This window comes from Argiope bruennichi, chromosome 4, assembly GCF_947563725.1.
Source record: "Argiope bruennichi chromosome 4, qqArgBrue1.1, whole genome shotgun sequence".
In the NCBI taxonomy this organism is placed as follows: domain Eukaryota; kingdom Metazoa; phylum Arthropoda; class Arachnida; order Araneae; family Araneidae; genus Argiope; species Argiope bruennichi.
In genome coordinates this window covers 80152691-80165395 of record NC_079154.1, presented here as the reverse complement: position 1 = coordinate 80165395, position 12705 = coordinate 80152691, and positions in this window count along the sequence as shown.

Genomic DNA, 12705 nt, shown 5'->3' with positions numbered 1-12705 from the left:
TGCATAGTTGCTATAGGATGATCACCTACTGGCACCTCAAAATTTTGCGACATGGCTTCATATGACATTAACCGAATACGAATATGTCCGGCTCATATCCAATAGCAAACAATGCAATTATTGGGTTAATCAATTTGGACAACATGTTAAACTAAGTGCATTAATTAATTTTTTTATTTAAATGGCCTTTTCATATGTAGGGAAATACTGAAAAATATTCATATGTAATCAGTATGTGATTTGTATTTAAAGGAGATTTGTATCTAAATAATTTCTTCGAAAAAACACAATTTTACAAAATAAATAAATAACCTGCAGAGCGGAGCTCGGTTTTCTAGGTACTATAAAAGTAGGAATAATTATATTATAATCTTATAATTTAGTAAAATGTTCGAGGAATAAATTGTTAAATAATTAGTTTTCAGAGTAAAATTTTTATATCGAATTTTAACAAATGAAAACATATAATTATTTCTATTAATTGCAGATCGAAGCTTGGTCTTCCAGGTGCTGATTCTTTAAGTTAAGAAAAACTTTAAAAATTGAATTAAATCAGTTTGTAAATTTCGACAACATTCCATCCTATAAATTAAATTTGTTTCACATTACAGATAGTGGAGTGAAGATGTTTCTGTTTTCTTACAGTTCATTCTGGAAACTAGATGGGCCTACAACGATACCTAATTCCGAAAATTTTAGCCATTTCTAAGGAACAATTCATAATCTTTTGTCAAACAAGCAAAAGAAAGAGAGAGAGAGAAAGAAAAGAAAGGATTTCAAGGCATTCCAGTAACCTCTACATGCATCACTCTTATGACATTAGGTGGAGAGTTTTCTTAAAGATTCCGGACTTCAGAGTCTTTCTTGTCCAGGGATAATATAAAATGAATCCCGGGAGAAAGGAGATTTGAGGTAATCTGGTTGTTTATTTATACCTTTCCTCACTAAATATTTAGTTCAACAAAAGCAAGAATAAGTTCTTAAAGCTTTATTTACGTTTCTAAGTGTATTTCAAAGCAGTATAATAGAAATCCAATCGAAACAAGTAAAAAAACAAAAATTCCTGTTATAATTTTTTTCATTTTATTCTGAATTTCCAAGAATTGACTATATATTAATCGTTCTGTGGAATTTAATGACTCATGTGTAGTCTCATAAAAGAATTATGTTCCGCCTTTTCAAATTAACATTGACGGACTTGAGCATTTTACAGCCTTAGACAATATACATTATGAGGTCATTGTTTCAAACAGTTTTAATCAATAACTAAAGGTCAGTTTAGTGTCACATTTGAACAAATTTTTAACATTTTTGTTTGTTTTACGTTCATTTTATTTTACAGACTTGGGCAAATGCTCATGTTTTTATTTATATACTAGTCATCTTTGGTGACCATCTATTCAAGTAGCCCATTGCAAAATGTTGTGCAATATTATAATATTGTGTGATATTATATTATTCAAGCAGCATTCATATGGTTTATTATTCAGCAATAGCATGCAATACTGAGAATATTGTATAATATCATACTGTATTGCAGGATATATGTTTGTTACAAGGTTCGCCAGAAACACTGGTTATATTTAATTTCATTTAAATCATTTATATAAAACTTCATGTTCATGATTTTACCAATCTGAAAAACATTAAAACCGCGTTATTCCAGCTGTCTAGCATATTTTCTGTTTATTTTGCATCGACTTTTTTTATAGGGATCCTCCCCATGACAATGTAACGATATTAAAAGCAATGTAAATAGACCGGCTTACCTTTCTTCAGAACTTCGCGGTATTGACAGTCCACTTTCTTAATCATCTTATAAACTACATAGATAACCGTATTCATCTCATTCAGTTTTCAGTAACAGAAGAAAACCAAGCCATTAAATAATTGATGAAACAAAGAAAATTTTTAGAATTTGAAAGCAACAATGTAATCTACTATTAGAAATTAAACAAAAAATATTTTTAATAGATTATCAAAATTCATGAAAAATTTGCGTCACTATCAGCTTGATATTATCAGGAAAAAGATTCTAAAAATTTAATTTTTGTTTGAAAAATTTAAATTTCAAAACCGTGTGAATCTTTTTTTTTTTTCTTTTTTTTTGCAATAACATTTTTGGAAGCTACAGTGGTAAAATTGAACTTAATTTTAAATAATTAAATTTCTTATTAAACTATTAAACTTTTAATAAAAATTGTTAGGCGACGTGCATTTCCATCTTCCATAGTATATATATAGCAAATTGGTAGCTGTCGGTCAAACAGTCTGACCCGTAAATCATCAACGCACGCACGCACACACCCGCACGCACGCACGCACGCACACACACACACACACACACACACACACAAACACACATACACATTCACCATTATTATTAGTATCAATTATAACACATGATTACGCGACATGAATGATTGTACACAATATTTTCAATTATAACTCGTAATTAGGCCCCCGGAATTTACGAATACTGTAATAAGAGAGTGAATATAATGAAATACATGGAATGTGATTAATCCTACGCTTGAATTTAATAGAATCATTATTTTATTTAATAATTCACAGAATTTATATTTTTTACAAATTTACTTATTTGACTATTAAGTAAATAACACACTTTTATTCAACTGTCTAAGCTCCTCGTCAGTCCGGTGGCCGTAGGTAACTGGCTATTATCTAAATCTGCACTATCTACGGGATCTACCTCGCTGTCTACTTCTCTAATTTTGATCCTAATGAGGATCAAAATTAGAAATAAGCATAAATATTAAAAAGATCAAAATACATATTTAAAAAAAAATCACTCAAATTTTGACCATTTACAATTTTAAGATTACGTGCATTTGCAAATGTGGATATACAAGGCAATATCCTATTTACTTTTATTTCTCAATAAAAATGACTAGCATGTTAAAAATATATTTAATGCAAAACCATCCTGTTTACCAAACATCACTGACCAAATTAGTGATCAATCTTAGGTGTGTATCAGATTCGAGTATTTTAAATGTTTTTGAGGCACTTAAAGTTAGGGAATATGGAGCGTGAAGCTATAAAATATCTATCAAAAGGAAGGTAGCACATAACTCCCAAGGTTTCCTATTTGAAGCGAAAGTGAATGGTAATTTCGAGTTCCAGGTAATCCTAATTTATGAGCCTGACGCATCAGTTCTCAGAAAGGTAATAAATATTTACTTTAAATTTATCACGTGAACGCGGAAAGCAACTTTTTGAGGAGACAGTTATGTACTTTAAGAGATTTGATGATATTCAAATCTTTTCTGTAATAAAAATAAAAAGTCTTCCTGAAAAATGTGTCAAGTTTGTTTTCGTCACTTTTTATGCAGTGATTAGCTGTAAATTATCCCTGTAGAGCATCTTTTCTTTGAATTAATTAGAGCTTGAACTTGCCTGGATAATTTGATTTTGTCTATTGAAGATCCGTTTAGGCACAAAAATATCTAGTCAGAAGGTCATTTAGTTCATTGATTTTATCCGGATTGTTGACTGATTCTTGCTTCGGAATTTTAAGAATAAACTAATACCAGTTGTTCAAAATATCTTAGAAGGTCTTTAATTATTATTATCATTTCCTTAATTCCTGAAACGCTGAAGATATTTTCACACAACTAGTACTTAGATCTAAAAAAATCGCTTATATTCTCAATAACAAGTAGCGTCCCCTAATGCCTAATTCAGAATTAGAATAACACTAACAAATACCACAGAGAATATAAAAAAAAGAATCAAGGACCAATATAAATAACAGCATCCATTTAAATACCGTGAAAAAATACTTTGCGCACAGGGATGACGCTCGCACAACGCATATTTCATTTTTCGAGACTTTCAAAAACTGTTTTGGTTAGATGTCAGCACCTAGTTGTCTTTAGGCCTGCTTGTCCTTTTCTATTTAATGGGCTGGCTACTGAATCTTAGTTGAATATCATGTTACAAAGTTCCGCGCAACGATTCCTCAATTATAGTTTTAGGTCTCATGAATTATAGTTTTAGCTCTCATCAGTTAGGTTTTCTTGTAACTAATAATTATGCCAACATATTATTTGATAAATTTCAAAATTTGCAACTTCAGTCCTAGCACCCGAAAATATATTGGATACAAATTAAGCGGACAGCAAATGTGCATTCAGTTAGTGAAAAAGTAAATATGTATTATTAGGTTACATAATTATGTGTATTACATAACACTTAGAAATGTGTTATGTAAATAGTCTGGTATGTATTAAAAAAGTTACTGGATGCATTTCAGCAGAATTTTAATTTTAATCACGATTTATCGATATGCTGTGTAATGATAACTCCATATTTGAATGAAAATTGTTTAATATCATGGATATCTTGGAATAATCCTATATGGCATAATGCATGGTGCGATCTTCCATAATTTTTTTTATTTTTTTATTTTCTTGTATGCGAAGCATGGAAGAAGCAATGTAATCATCAAAAAATTCGAACACAAGATTTTGGGAAAAATGCACATAAAACACAAATTCTATTTTCGAATATTAATAACCGCAGGTCAGGGATTAACCCTTTAAAGGGTCATTTTTTTCTAGTCATATTATGTTAAAATATTTTTAGGCTTGAAATTAGAATAAGAAAAGGGATTCATTTAGCTTATTAGATAAATTTAATTTGATTCATTAATTAATTTGGTTATTTAATAATTAATTAAAAAATCAAGACACATCATTTTGTCTGAGATAAAGAACTGAAGCATCTAAGTTTCTGACTTACTAAAAAAATGTGTCAGAACTGATACCAACCTACATAATTTCATACAAAGATTGATAAATTTGGTGGGAAGCATACTTCCCACGGCCCTAGAAAGGGTTAATCGACAGATAATTCAATAAGGATGACGCGATAGATTTAGCAAAAATGCTAAATTCACTTCAAAAAATATTTCATAATTATTGTAGGTAAATAGTATGCAAGACGTTCTCGGGGGTAACACGTTTATGGCGAAAAAGTTTTGGGCTGATCACTCCAGCTGGTTACCATAACGTATTAATTTAACTTCTTGTTTTATATTTAGAATTGTTTTGAAACATAACTAACTGATTCATAAAGCCAATCTTCTTGCCTTTTCCGCTTATTTATTTTTACAAATGTTTGTCATTTTTTTCTTGCAAATAATCGCATTATTTTAAAGAAAGTCGGAAGAAAAATATATGCTATGGCATATGAAAAATCTTAACACTATTTAACGAAATTAAGGTTTGTAAAAAATTTATAACAAATTCCTTTTTCTTTAAACAGACAAATAGCTTTCTCTTTTTCATTTAGTCATGAATGACAATAAAGGATATTTGGTTCAGAACTTTTAACCGTACGCTTATCGTACACAATAAGGTACTTCATGCGCAAAATTCTAAAATTCTCTTCGTGAAGTTGGTTGATTTGATAATTTTCTCAAAGCTCATTTCGTTTTATTTTTGACATGTATTTTCATAAATATATAAGGCATTCCAGATTTGTTATTTTTTTCAAATAGGCTTTCTAAAATTATTTCTTCATCTCCCGCGTGCTTTGCCGCAACATCAAGCGTTCAGTAATTATTTGACAGGAAATGTCTTTGTTGCGTGATCATTGGTAACATCCTTCCATTGAGTAATATCTGTCTTTAACAATTAATTACTGCTTTTAAAAATTTCGACATTTGCGGAAACAACTGATTGCATTCATTATAGAAGTTAATTCCTTAGAAGAATATTTCGTAAGAAAAGGAATTAAAGGTTTTAAAATGTCTTTCGCTATCTTTATCTTTACTCACAATGAAAATGAATATGTTTTCATGAATATGTTTTGGTACACTAAAGGCTAGACCATACAATATAAAGTTACCAGTCTTGGCACATGTATACTTAGGAAGATGAAAATGAGGACATCACAGCGATTTCTAAACTTATAACTAAAATTTAATTTAATTAAAAACTGAACAAAATTTTATCGTTTATCTTAAAATTTAAAAAATAGTCTTATCAATCATACCAATTTTTTTAACATATAAATTCACTTTCTATTTCTAAATAATTAAAAAAAATATTTTAACTACATTTTCCAACAATTTATTTCAAGCAGAATAAAAATAAAATTTTATCTGCACGTGTATGTTAAGTGCACATGGAAAAAATTAACTCTTATTAACGTGTTGCCGTCATGTTAACCAGAGCTTCAATTAAAAGATTGTTAATCTTTACAACAATTTAAACTCAGAAAATTATAATCTTCAATACATGTAAGAAATGAAATAAACATTGAATATGATATTTTGTAAAAAGATGAATGGAAGAAAAATGTCTCTGCAAACCTTCAATATATCTACATTTATAGATCAATAATTTCGTAGTATTTAAGGTCAACGTGGTATATATTATAACAATTAGTATTAGATATATACATCAAATAGGAAAAAATGATCTAAACGAAGTGATGCTATTTTATATAGTTGGAGTCAATAAATATTGAATACAATAATACATTGCGATTCAAGAACAAAGTGACAGAATTTTTTTCTTCAATAATTTTACTATGAGATTCTTACAGGGATTTCTTTGCCAAGTGTCAATTTAAGCAAGGGAATATTGGGTATCTTTTTAAAAAGATGTGTAGCTGTTAAGGTTTCTTTACCCTTTCATTCCTTCCTTCGAACGACGGAGTCAGCAATTTTGTTATACACGCGTTATTAATAATTGAATAAAAAAATGCGAATTGGATCAGGAAATAAGAGAACATTTTAGAATGAAGTTAACACAGACTAATTTAAGATAAATATTAGGAAATTAATTAGGATTTAAATTAAGAATTACACACACACACACACACACATGGCTTTTAAAATGTTTTTCTTCTCTTAAATACTAAAACGTTTAACTTTTTAAAAATTGTCTTCATTTTCATAAATAAAATCAGTATATTTTTAATTTCATCAATCAATCGTGTATATATTGTTTTTTCCCTTTAGTATTATGTACGTCGATCTATTCAAAGAATGTTTCTCAATATATTCCTAAAAGATAAGGAAGAATCAATAGAAAATATTGATAGGAGAAAAATAGTAAGATCAATTCCTCTTATCCATTTCTTCATCTCTCCTAAGTATTTTCCTTCCTTGATCCCTTAAGACATTGTATTCCAAACTCCACCATTTACTTGTTTCCAATGTCACTCTGTAACTAACACATCCCTAATACTCCCTGGATCATTTAGCTGTAGCTCAATTCTTTTTCTCATGTGAAAACTAATTTTTGTTGCTTTGTTTCTTCTTTCGAAGATTATATTGCTTTAATAGTAGTAATTTTTTTTTTATGCGTAGTAATCATCACATATTCTGCACTAGTCATTATCTGCTATCATTTGTATCATCAGTTCGCGACTGCTCTCACAGTTCGGACTTCTATTATATTACTTAAAAATGCCTACCTTTCCTGAAACAAATAATTCGTTACTTTTTTACTCTCTCGTGTAAGAAGTATAAAAAATTTTAATCGTCAGAAACATTAACACGATATTGTGACATCTATTGATTATCACGATATTGTGTTAATCAATTATCTATTAACATGATATTGTGACATTTAAATGATTCTTCCTTGAATCGGAAAAATCATTTAAACAGACATAATCATTTAAAATTATGTCTGCTTGTCTCTCATCATCCGTCTGTATGTCTGTGAACGTGATACCTATAAAACACTTTGAGTTAAACGGATGAAGTGTGCTATATGAATTTAACATAATTATTAGATTTTCTATCGAATTTTGAGCGAAATAGAATTCATAAGAAATTTGCCTATCTGACTGTTTAAGTACAAGTGAACTCGATGTCTACAAAATAAAAAAAAATATATTGATGAAATTTGATACACAAGTTTATTATCTAGATTTTTAACTAATTTTGAATCAGATTTGTCTAAGGGTTGACCATCTGTTAGTCTGTACTTCCGCATACATATAAATGCAGTAACTTATAAGCAAGACTAAACTTTGAAATTGGATGATGTGATCATGTGATTACAACTGTAGTTTCGTGTTATATTTCAGTTTAAATCAGGAGGTAAAAGGTCTCCAAAATACTTACTCATATCGTAGATTCTGTAAAAATGCTAAATTCTCACTTAAGTAAGAGAAGAACAATAATTGCAATACACTCATGTCCATAAATTAAGGATAATTGAGAGTCACGCTGAGATCGAACTCTAAAATACATATATCACCCGTAAAATGACTACACACATCTTCAAAAATCATATGAAAATTGCAGGAAGCCGCCAGATGACACCGATAATGCATTAGAAAGACGAGAGTGCAAGAGAGTGATGTATAAGGAATACAGGCAAAGAAGTAAAACTGTTCACAAGCACTTTATAAGCCTTTCAGTGCAATAACCGCATAGTTATGACACAACGGACGCATTTGGATGATTTTTTACGTGGTAGAATTATCGGCCGTCTGGAATATGGGCGTACCCAGCTGGAAGTATCCGAGGAATTTGAAATCTCTCAGAGTGTCATCTCCAAGCTTTGGCAACGATTTCAAGATGATGGTAATGTGAGTAGACGTTACAGCACAAGTCACCCAACGCCGAATGAGGAATGGTATTTGGCAGTTACTGCCAAAAGGAACAGACGGAGTACAGCATCAGACCTGTCTCGTCAGTTCTCTTCAGCCACTGGTACTACAGTTTCAAGGCAGACCGTGTACAGACGCTTAGGGCAGATTTGTCTATATGCTCGTAGGCCTGTTCGATGTGTTCCACTTGCTGCAACTCACTGTCGTCTGCGGTAAGCCTGGAGTAGAGAGCATGCATTGTGGGCACCGCAACAGTGGGTTTGTGTGATGTTTTCCGACGAATCGAGGTTCAGCTTGCAGTTTGATTCGCGCCGAACTTTCATATGGAGAGCGCAAGGTACCCGTTTCCACCAAGAGATGGTGCAGGATTGCTCGTTTGGTGAGGAATTATTCTAGGTTTCATAACTGACCTGCATGTTCAAATTGGAACCGTGACAGATCAAATCGATTGGACGTCATTCTACGTTTGTTTCGGGGAGCCATGGGCGCAGAATTCGTGTTTATGAATGACAACGCTCGTCCATCGTAAACGAATGCCTTCGATCGGAGGATATCACCCGTATGGACTGGCCAACATTCTCACCGTACTTGAATCCAGTATAGCATGGACATGCTTGGCCGACGAGTTGCAGCCCGTTAACCACCTCCTACATGTCTACCGGAATTTCGGAGAGCATTTCTTGATAAGTGGTGTAATATTCCCCAAGATAAGATCGATAATTTGATACTCAGCATGCCTAGTTGTTGTAGGACTGTATTGCATCATCTGGGAGACATACTATGTATTAACCATCATACCAACCATATAATATTGGTTTTTGTAAATAGGTTTTTTTTGTAATTTGCTGGCAATAACAAAAAAAATCGCAATTTTTATTAATAATATCAAACATATAGCATCTTTTTTGCTCTTTACCTTTTGTTTAATAAACAGGCTTTACAAATAAGTCACATTTGTTTTGCTTCTGACTCTTTCTTTTCCAGAACTTGCATTATCCTTAATTTATGGACATGAGTGTATTTTAGAATTATTATTCATCGTTACCATGCAAAACATTCGCAGCCTTACAAAAAGTCCACACTATTTTGCGAGTGGAAGGGAATAAAGTTCTTTATTGGATAGTTTTGTGAGAAAGTTTCGGGAAGACCAATCCTGATGGATTCTTACTGTGATTCTGATGAGAAAGACTATTATTTCGCTTTTGACATATGGATGTCTCTTCAGCGACAACACCAACGAATTAAATATGTGTGCACTATCACTTACTAAGTGTATTTGTTTGAGTGGGTATAACAATAATACCGTAGTATATTTATTTACTTAAACTCATTGAAAATAAAAGTAGAGAATCCATTTGATTTATGAAAAAATAGGATATTCTAAAGAATTTTTTCCCGTCAGCATTTTATACGCCTTTAAAGCAAATAATGTTTTTCAGACGCAAATCATAAAATAAAATGTAAATTTAGTTGATTTCATTCATACTGAAAATGGATTTCTCTACTTACAAAAAAAATTGTTTTCCTGTTCAGAATTTGTTATAAAAAGGTTTTAGGGGATGCAGTGTGCAGCAGATAGAATTTCGACTTTCATATAGGAAAAACACGTTGGAAGCAAGATATCATCGTTGGATTTAAATATTGTACGGTCCCAGGCAGTATACATTATAACGCTCTTTTTTTAACAAGATAGCAAATATAGTTTTACATTTCAGAACATTTTTAATATGTTAATGGGTTATTTTAGATAAATATTTTTTACTTTATTAACTTTGTTACTATGAATCGGTTTTTATTAATCTATTATGACATCAGGCTACTGAACATTGAAGTTTGTGTACAATAACTGAAGCAGATGTTCGCTTTTATGAGGATTCTAATAACTAAGTAAATATAATGAAACAAATCGTAAAGAGGACAATTATATTTGACAAAGCGTTAATATTGTCTTGATATTTTATCATTCGTAGAATTTGTATTTTTTTATAAACTTATTTATTTGGTGACTAGGAAAATAAAGTTTTTTTATCGACATGTGTCCCTCTCAGCTTAAATGTTCTAGGTTGCCTAGATTGCCTAGCTGAAAATCTGTCTTTGATGCTGATTGTCTGCCATCGTGGTTAAACATCATAAAGATCATTTAATAACAAAATCCGGAGATTTTGGAGGTACTTATTTAAGTGTCGTCCGCTCCATTTGAATTCGATTTAAAAATATAAGAACCATTCATAGGTAACATTTAAAAAAAAGAGCAAATATATAGAAGTTCCAACTGAATTTCTAATGTGGCCTGAATTACGACTGTGTACATTCTCATACTGGTGATTTTTGGATGTTTGATGGCTAGGGATGAGAGTGCCATTTCAGCTATTGGTATTGCAAACTGAAGACTTCAGAATTATAGTCTTCCTAAGATAGTCCTTGCATAGCTTTAAAATGGAGCATTATTATAGTTGAATAAATTAAATTCAAATTTTAGCGGACACTTGGAAATTAAAAGCATGCCCAATAAACCGAAGCAGGTAGACTATTTTGAGTGAATTCCTGCTTATCACACAGTTTTTCTGTTCTGAAAATTTTTAATAACAAAATTAAAATAATGAACATGATGCAAAAGCATATAATAATGTTTTCAAACACAGCTTTTTAATCAGCAATAAGACGGAAGTGGGTTGTAATTTTAAATATTTTATAGTAAACTGTTACTTTAATTCATAAGTATACTTACGAAAAGTGGATTTGAATATTTGCCTTGAAACAATTTTTTTTATCTAAATAATATTAAACTTGGTATATGAACATAAAGGGTGCGAAAATTAAATCGAATAAGATTAAAAACATCAGTACTCTTCGTTGGAGCTTATTTAGATAAAATGTATTATTTAAATAATATGTATTTTTTCCATATTTTAAAACTCCCGTTTTATTCTGAACTAAACGAAAATGCTTCTTATTCGCTGTTGGTGTAGTTTCTATTGCCAGATTCAAAAATTTCTACCAAATGGCAACTTTTGCTTTGTATTGCCGTTTCTAAGGAAAAAAAAAATACAATTTTAGGCATGAGTCAATTCAAAAAATCTTTCTCAAATTCTGAATTTCCAAGTTCCAATGCTGTATAAAAGTAATAATTAGGTGGGTGCAACGTTTGATCGGCTTATCCTCCTCCCACCAGTCACAGGGATTGACCGATGAATGAAGATTCAGCACGATTTATGGATATTGTGAGAAAAACACAAGCAATTTTCTCTTTCCAGTGAGCTGATACAGCAGTCCACGCATCACTTGCCGCTAATTATTGCAGGAGCAGTGAACTGTGGACAGATGTTGTTTTATCCTTGAAAAATCTAATGTCCTGCAAAGCCAAGCCGCGGTGAAAACACAGTTCTCTTTTCCACGCCCTTTCCTATCAAGTAAAGATTGCGTGCTGATTAATTTTTAATAATTTTTTCTGTCTGAAGATGAGAGAACAGTGCGTGTAAATGTGGTTATTAAAGATCTGAAGAGTTCTCATTTCAACTTCGCGAACTTGTGGTTAGGTTTCTTGTGATTCATGAATATGGAAATTTATTCTGTCAAGAATGGCGGCAGACTGTTCTGGCGAAAAATAAAATAAACGTCGTGGCGTGATGAATGTGAGAATGAAAAAGAGAATGTGTTGGGATTTGTTTTTGGTGTATTGTTTGTTTTTGGAGTTATTTTAGGAAATAAAGAGAAGTTGTCTGTTGGAATGAATGCATATCAGCTGGAATAGAAAAGAATGGAAGAGATAAGAGTTGTTTCCAGAGTCAGTATTTTAATGTAAATTTTTTTAGAAAAGAGCTCATTGGAAAACATTGCTTATTCAAAAGAACTGTTTGAAAATAATATTTCCTTGTGGAAAATATTTAAATTTGGCCATCTGACAGATATAAATTTCCATTTGAACAGATACGAATCTCACAATGGAAGTATTATGAGAATTTAAGAAATTTAAATAATATGATGATCTGTTTACTACAAGTCAAAATGAATAAATTATAAGGAAAAGGCAAAAATATAGATGCATGGTTAATTTATGTTATTTAGAATTTTATAAATGAAAAAAATAAAGTCGTGGTCCTA